We start from the raw sequence: 9208 nt of genomic DNA on the forward strand, positions 1-9208 counted from the left end.
AAAGGTGCATCGGTGCATTAATAATATATAATGGGTTATCGACAAATGAACACTTTTAAAACACATACTAGCTGTTCTTTTCTAATCAATTACAATGAAAGTGGATGTGAAGCTTTCAGGTTGCAAGAATGCAATGCACCTTAAAAGTATTTAGCTGCATAGAACACGAGCGTTAAATTATTTAGAATTAATCGTGCTCCATGCACAGAAGAAAGAACGTCATGCTTTAGATCAACATGAAGGTGCGTAAAGGATGACAGAACTATGTATTTAAAGCATTTCGAGAAGCAGAGCTTTTCTGCAAGAGAAAAAAAGCCTCTGTTAGGTTGTGCTGTTTAATTATCGCTAACAGAGCTGAAATTTGCAAGTGCAAATTAATTCAATCAAGGACGCCTCTGAATCTGCAGCATAAATGTACTAATTAAGGGGCGCATCGGTTATGAATTCTTTATGTGACATGAAAAATCGTCAACTTAAGAAGTCTGGGACACGAGAAGAAGCTGTCTTTGTATGCAATGAAAGTCACTCTCACTGCGACTGACCGACTTTCTTCCACTGGCTTGAGCAAACCAACATTTAAAAATAGGACTCAACAATAAGGATGAGCTGATGATGCAACAGTCCCTGTGTTGTTACTATATCCTGTACATGTTTTTATGCCACCATGCTCCAGCTTGTTAACATAGACAAGGTTTTGTCAAAATGGCAAGAATTATTTGTGATAGTCTTGGAAGCATCACTTAAAAAGGAGTGAAAATTATAAATGAGAAATGGTGCAGGATTTACTACACTGATTACAAAGAAATCACAAGTAACATTATATTAAATATTCATTTTTTAAGGGGAAAAACTGTAGTATTTTCCCGTTTTAAAAGTACTCCAATAATGTAAAATTTTGATTTTTTTTACAGTGTAGATGAAATAAACAAATATATACTAAAACATGGTAACAAATGTAGCTTCAATTAAGGCATTACTCACTGATGTATAGCTTTTTATTTTTATTTATAGGTAAACATATATTTCCCATAAATTAAGAAAAAATATTTTTATAATAATTGTTTCTTACAATAAATTGCATAACAGGGTAGAATTTTGAGCTTGATAAATAATAATTAAATATTTAGATTTTTTTCCCCCTTTAGAACAACGTAAATGCCAGTTGTTTAATTATTAAATAACATTTCTGTATAATATCACATGTACAGGTCTTAAGAAGAAAGAAATAACTTGCATAACAGTGTTGAATTTTACCTAACAGTGTTTTTATGCCTGCATAAAAATGTCACCATGGTCTGGTTGACACAGATTTAGTCAAAATTGTAAAAATGATTTAGTCTTGGAAGCATCAATTATAAAAGAGCTAAAATCAAAAACAAATTTAAAAAATGGTGTAGGGTTTACTACATTGAAAAAAAAAATGCTATTACGTTTCACAAATAACTACACAGAAATTGCAAGTAACATTGAATTAAATGTGCAATTCTGAAATAGAAAAAAATAAAAATGTAAAAAATATATTTTTTTACAGTGTAGCTGTGTATTATTGCATATTACATGCAGAAAAAAATAAATATATTTATTGTAATTTCTTTTGGGAAGAAATCAATCTATATTTTCTGACAAAATTTGCTAAACGTATAATTTAGTGTGCTTAGGAAAAATAAATTGTTGGCAGAAGACGTAAAAATCCAAACTGACTGTGTCAGCAGAAAACACAACAGATCCTTATTGTTGATCGCAGCAGTAGTATGATCTACAGCGCAGCTGAGAAACAAGCTTACGCAAGCACGCCAGCTCTCCAGATCCATAGATCATACTGAGATTGTGACAGGATGACACGACGTCATTTGTCGGGTCTCTCCCACGGAGCTGACACTGACGCAGAGGCTGCTGGGAGTTCTCCATTAAGCCTGTCACAGCCCAAATCCAACACTCATCACGTTCAGCAGACATCCATCTCCACGGCACACAGCGGAAGTCATGCAAAATGAACAGAACACAGAACAAAAGACCATTCTCTTTTTCCAAGCAGTGCAATACATGACACTTTCAAAGAACAGGGAACAGGGTGCTTTGTTAACAAATACTCAATGAAAGGAGGTGTTATGCTTTAGAAAATGATGTTCTTCTACCTGAACATTAAACTGCATATTATACTAGCATGGTGTCTTATTTATTTATTTGATATAAGGTTTGTAATTTTTGTAACCAAACATTTGATCCATTTAAAAATGCATTTAAAAATGCAAAATAAAAGTTGTGTAACAGGATGGAATTGTAAGATTCATCAATGCTTTCAACACTACAATAGATTATTGTGAGTACATAAAACATTTTAACACATAAAGTGGAAATTTTATGCATTTCAATATTCAATATTGTAAGTGACTAATCGTGTTACTTAGTTAGTTTTTATGGAAAGCAATGCATACTTTTGTGTTACATTTAATCATCTGGACTAAACTTGCTTGTTTGTTTTGTTATTATAAAAAAGTTATATTTTTGGCAAATGTAAAAGAGAAACAAATGAGCCATGAGAAGAAAATTCAACACTCTTCAGCAATAAAATCATTTTTTGTTAACATTATTTGATATATTAAGTAACATGAACGAACAATGAACAATGCATTTATTAGACTATTTGGTTACACTTTATTTTAAAGTGTCTTTGAGCTTGTCTTTTCCACTTCATTTGACACTTTAGAAAGTTAATAATAGTGGGAAGTTGCAGTTAGCACTTAGCAGTTAGGGTTAGCGATATATTTATCTAAAATAAAAAAAAAAAATAAATAAATGGCAACACTGCATCGCCGGCGCTTAAACTGACATTAATCAAAAATAAAAAAATATAATAAATAAAACACAGACAGGTTATTGCTGACAGGATTCCACATTCAGTAAGGCAAACGCAAAAAAACATCATGATATTATCTGTCAGTAGCATTAAACACTAATACACAGATCTAGAGAACAAGTAGATTCCAGAATTAAATGAAATATGCAAACACTAGGCATGAAAAGTCCATGCCATTTCATTCAGTATAGTAGTAACATTTTCACAAAGTCATGCTAAAAACATTCATAAGAGCCCTATCTATGTAGTAATGATTATTGATGAAAACTATAACCCTAATATGTATTGTTGCATGAATAATAAACAGGTGATAAAATGATCCACCCCTAACTATAGTAAAGTTTTAACAAATTTTGATGCAATAAATAGGGTACGATTTAAGAATAATCATCCTTTAATCAATGCTCTGTTTACAGCGGTAACCAAGGAAACGGTATATTGCTGGTTCATAAGCGCCACCTGCTGTCAGAAAGTGAATTTGTGTCTCATTCAGACCTGCTGTTTTTGTTTCATGCAAATATGTTTTATGTAGCAAAAAATAAATAAATAAACAAAACCTAAAGTTAACCTAAAAATTAAACTATTATCCAATTCAAACCAAAAACAACTGCTCGTGCAACATGTGTGTAGCATCTTTTTGTTTGGATCGTGATTAAAATGCAGTGGTTGCCTCTAATTTCAAATGCCTATGAGATATTTTTGTTTAAGGCCAGTTTGTTTGTTATAAAGCAAACAGCCAATAAATAAATTTGCTTGAAAAAAAATCAGTATCAGAATAAGCCAATTTGCTAGAAAATATATATGTATATATATATATGCTACTGAATCGGCTATGATCGGTGCATCACTAATTAAAATACTAAATGAAAGGCCTCAAATTAGAAGTACAATCTGAGATGTTTTTTTTTCTATAGATTCTTCATAAGGTAGATCTTGTCTTTCATAAAGGCTGAGGTCAGGGATCTTAGCTTAAAACGTATGAGATTTAGAACAATGACCACATAAATGCATGACGATTAATTGTTAAATAACATGCTATTTTAATATTTTTTCCCTACAATATCTTGAGTAACAGGGTGGAACTGTCCAGCTTAATGAGTGCTGCAGAAATTGAGAAAATGGAAATAGATTACGTATTTGCCTTCCCATAATGCATCAGAAAGAATTCAAACCATGGATTCCACAATTTTAAGCAAGATACATTTTTGTGGGAGTAAAACGATTAATCGCATCCAAAATAAAAGTTTTTTACATAATATATGTATGTGTGCTGTGTATATTTATTATGTGTGTGTGTATATATATATATATATATATATATATATATATAATATATAAATACACACACGTGCATGTATATATTTCAGAAAAATATGTTGTTAATATATTAAATATATTTATTTATCATATAAATTATATGAATATAAATATAGACATCTAAATACATGTAAATATTTAAAAAATATATACTGCATGAATGTGTAGTTATATATACATACATAAATAAACACAGAACACACACATATATTATGCAAAAAAGAGACTTTTATTTTGTATGCAATTAATCGTTTGACAGCACTAGTAACAGGGTTGAATACAAAATGTTTACGACTAAATCGAGCTACTTCTAAGCTATTTTTCACACAAAAACATGGGATTTGTGCTTTAAATAAGTCATGAGGGACCAAAGTGTTTCTGTTCGTCCCTATTTGTGGAAAGTGCCAAATGAGGACGCGAGGAGATTGTGATGGAGAAAGATGATAACAGGGCACTTAACATCACCGCCGCCGTAGTCCCAGTGTCTCTCCAAATAAGAGAAACACCAGCACAGCTGCTGCGGACTTGAAGACTTCATTAATCAGTCATGACAACGAAACCATGCGAGAGACTGGTTAAGCACAAGCCTCTGAAAATACTGTAGGTTATAAGAGAGATGGACTTCACACCCGGGGTGCTGATAGCATGACTGCCCCGATTAGCCTTTATTCCCAACGGAGTGTTTTTTACAGCTGCTTAAACACGTTTGATTTAACAGCCCATCACAGGATGATATATTAACAGATTACATAAACCAAATCTGTCACATTAACTTCACTTAATCTAAGCTCATAACTGCAAGTGCCGTGATGGGGATGTTGATGACATGTTTGGAGATAAACGTTTGATGTGGAAGACGTGATTAAGTGGCAAAGTTTATTGCAATGTCAGACAGACTCCAAACGCCAGGTGTTTCAAATTAATCTACAACCGAGCGCCTCTTCGCAGAATTAGCTCGGGAATTAGACTTTAATGTTGTTATTTGATTAAACTTACTTGCAAAAACATTCTGTGTTTGATTTTTTACATATAAGAGATACTATCTAACTAGACACTCGCAGGGTGATCAGGAGCTCGTGCAAAGCATTATCCTGCTTATTACATGCCTACTTACTAGACCAATCAATAAACAGACATGAAATGTTAATTAAATGAATAACTTAAAGACCCCCTGTAGTGAAAATCGGGTTGTTCTCATGTATCTCTTGTGTTTTTCTTATTATGCTTTAAGACAAACCATCTGCAAATTCATCAGTCAGAGTATTTTCTGAATTCATACAATACTGCCACTTGCGGTTGTGTAGCGTTTAGTACTTCAATTAAAGGGATAGTTCACCCGAAAATGAAAAACTGTTATCATTTACTCTCCCTCAAGTCATTCCAAACCTGTATGAGTTTATTTCTTTTGTTAAAGGCAAAAGAAGATAATTTGAAGAATGTTGGTAACCAAACAGTTACTGGTAGCCATTGACTTCCATACAGTTGAGTCCAAATTATATTTAACCATTTCTTTTAGCTTTAGAAAAATTACAACATAAATGCCAGTTGCATAATAGCACACATACCCATCTTAAAAAATAAATAAATTAAATAAAAAATTATATTCTAGGAATTGCAAGAGGATCGTCATATTTGGGGGTCCTTGGCATAAAAAAAAATTAAATTATAAATTTTATTAGTCATTATGCAAACACACACACACACACATATACTAGTGCATCTCAATAAATTAGAATGTCGTGGAAAAATTCATTTATTTCAGTAATTCAACTCAAATTGTGAAACTCATGTATTAAATAAATTCAGTGCACACAGACTGAAGTAGTTTAAGTCTTTGGTTCTTTTAATTGTGATGATTTTGGTTCACATTTAACAAAAACCCACCAATTCACTATCTCAACAAATTAGAATATGCCATGCCAATCAGCTAATCTACTCAAAACACCTGCAAAGGTTTCCTGAGCCTTCAAAATGGTCTCTCAGTTTGGTTCACTAGGCTACACAATCATGGGGAAGACCGCTGATCTGACAGTTGTCCAGAAGACAATCATTGACACCCTTCACAAGGAGGGTAAGTCACAAACATTCACTGCCAAAGAAGCTGGCTATTCACAGAGTGCTGTATCCAAGCATGTTAACAGAAAGTTGAGTGGAAGGGAAAAGATGTGGGAAGAAAAAGATGCACAACCAACCGAGAGAACTGCAGCCTTATGAGGATTGTCAAGCGAAATCCATTTCAAGAATTTTGAGTGAACTTCACAAGGAATGGACTGAGAGAGCCAAGGCATCAAGAGCACATACAGACGTATCAAGGAATTTGGCTACAGTTGTCGTATTCCTCTTGTTAAGCCACTCCTGAGCACAGACAAACATCAGAGGTGTCTTACCTGGGCTAAGAGAGTCTGGAGGAAGGGTGGAGAAGCTCATAGCCCAAGTTGCTTGAAGTCCAGTGTTAAGTTTGTATTTCATTTGGAAACCAAGGTCCTAGAGTCTGGAGGAAGGGTGGAGAAGCTCATAGCCCAAGTTGCTTGAAGTCCATTTATAAAATACACGAGTTTCACATTATTAGGGGTGCAATGTCATCTGCTGGTGTTGGTCCATTGTGTTTTTTGACTTCACCTGTTTACCAAGAAATTTTGGAGCACTTCATGCTTCCTTCTGCTGACCAGCTTTTTGAAGATGCTGAATTCATTTTCCAGCAGGATTTGGCACCTGTCCACACTACCCAAAAGCACCAAAAGTTGGTTAAATGACCATGGTGTTGGGTGCTTGACTGGCCAGCAAACTCACCAGACCTGAACCCCAGAGAGAATCTATGGGGTATTGTCAAGAGGAAAATGAGAAAAAGAGACCAAAAAATGCAGATGAGCTGAAGGCCACTGTCAAAGAAACCTGGGCTTCCATACCCACCTCAGCAGTGCCACAAACTGATCACCTCCATGCCACGCCGAATTGAGGCAGTAATTAAAGCAAAAGGAACCCCTACCAAGTATTGAGTACAGTACAGTAAATTAACATACTTTCCAGAAGGCCAACAATTCACTAAAAATGTTTTTTTTTATTGGTCTTATGACGTATTCTAATTTGTTGAGATTGTAAATTGGTAGGTTTTTGTTAAATGTGAGCCAAAATCATCACAATTAAAAGAACCAAAGACTTAAACTTCAGTCTGTGTGCATTGAATTTATTTAATACACGATTTTGACAATTTGAGTTGAATTACTGAAATAAATGAACTTTTCCACAACATTCTAATTTATTGAGATGCACCCGTATTTATTACCAGAGACACAACACAGCAAAATATTATCCTAAAGGCTTCAGGTAAACAAAGCAGTTAAAAAAAAAATGCTAGCAACATCAGAACAATCACAATTCAGTATGCAAATGAATGTTAAAAAAAAAAAAAAAGAACAACTGCAATTCAGTAAGCAACTACAACGATCATCACAGCAGCTGCATTCTATAAATATGTCAACTTTAATCTTAAATGTCTCAGACAAAGTCTAAACGCAGTCGTGCTACACATAGTACATTAACGTGCTGAATTAACAGCAGCAATTAGCGGAGAAGAAAAAAGGCCTCGCAAGAACTATCATAAGTTTCTCAGTAGAGTGAGATGTGCTGCAGATCTCATCAGTGTATGAAATTATAATACAAGCTGCTGCTGTCTGGGAGAACGTCATGTGACTACACCCATGCTCCTCTATCTCTGGCTGTAGCTAAATCATACATGTAAGCACACGGCACGACGTTACGTATGAGAGAATTCATCAAAACACAAATCTGCAGCCTTGCCTTAAACATCGAAACAGAGAAGAGCCCACATTAACCCCGCAGGTTTAGAGAAGGGTGGCGTTGTCATAGCAACAAAAAGTAAAAATAACACTAAATAACACACTGTTTATCAGCTCGGAATTGAATAAAATAGGACTAAACAGACACTAACTGGCTACAGCCAGAAATGATCAACAATTACACACACTAGTACTAATTAAGTCGAGTGATCTAATTGAGTCTAAATTTGTCTTTTCATCCATTTGTTATTTCGCAGGCTATCATTGAGCGGCCCTGCCTCTTATTCATGTAAGCAATTAATGCTTGTCAGGATAATGATACATATAAGGGCAATGTTTCCGCCCCCGGGTAATTATTTTAGCCCATGAGCTGTCTGCTCCGATCTTTTCCTTTGAACTTACAATTAACTATTAAGATAAAAAACACAAAACCTCCCCACAGGCCGCAAACAAAGGGCATCTCGAGTGTAATTTATGCAGAGATGCACGGGTCACAAGCAGATCGATCAGAATACGGTATTATCCCGTTTATTTTACACTTCCTCAAATCTCAAATGTGACCCTGGACCACAAAACCAGCCATTTTTTGCAAATGAAACACATGCAAAACCTAAAAAACAAACTAACCAATCATTCAATTTATTTATTTATTGTTAGGATAAGGACAATATTTAGTTGAAATCTGGAATCTGAGGGTGCAAAAAAATCTAAATATTGAGAAAATCATCTTTAAAGTTGAAGTCCTTAGCAATGCATATTACTAATCAAAAATTAAGCAATTAAACATTTAAAAATATACAGTAGGAAATTTACAAAATATCCTCATGGAACATGATCTTTACTTAATATCCTAATGAAAACATAAATAAAAGAAATATTGAAAATTTTGACCCATACAATGTATTGTTGTCTATTGCTACAAATATACCTGTGCTACTTATGACTGGTTTTGTGCTCCAGGGTCACATGTGAGTCATCAGAAAGCGCCTGAGCCAGAGAGCACAGCCTGCATTTGCCTCTTCTCCTAAAATAGACCGCATTTTAATGTCAAGCAATGAAAACGCAACTGGCCTAAAGATTTGCATTGCCAAACAACACGGGTGACCTTTGATGGAGGCTTCTTTGGCCACGTTTCAACCGCAGCGAACGCTCTTGTTTACATGCGTGTGAAATGGCAGGCAGGAGGAGATGGAGAGGAGAGGGCTGCTTTGCTTTAAAACACAACGCTGGAAACGGT

The sequence above is a fragment of the Cyprinus carpio genome, chromosome B14 (assembly GCF_018340385.1).
Source record: "Cyprinus carpio isolate SPL01 chromosome B14, ASM1834038v1, whole genome shotgun sequence".
NCBI lineage: Eukaryota > Metazoa > Chordata > Actinopteri > Cypriniformes > Cyprinidae > Cyprinus > Cyprinus carpio.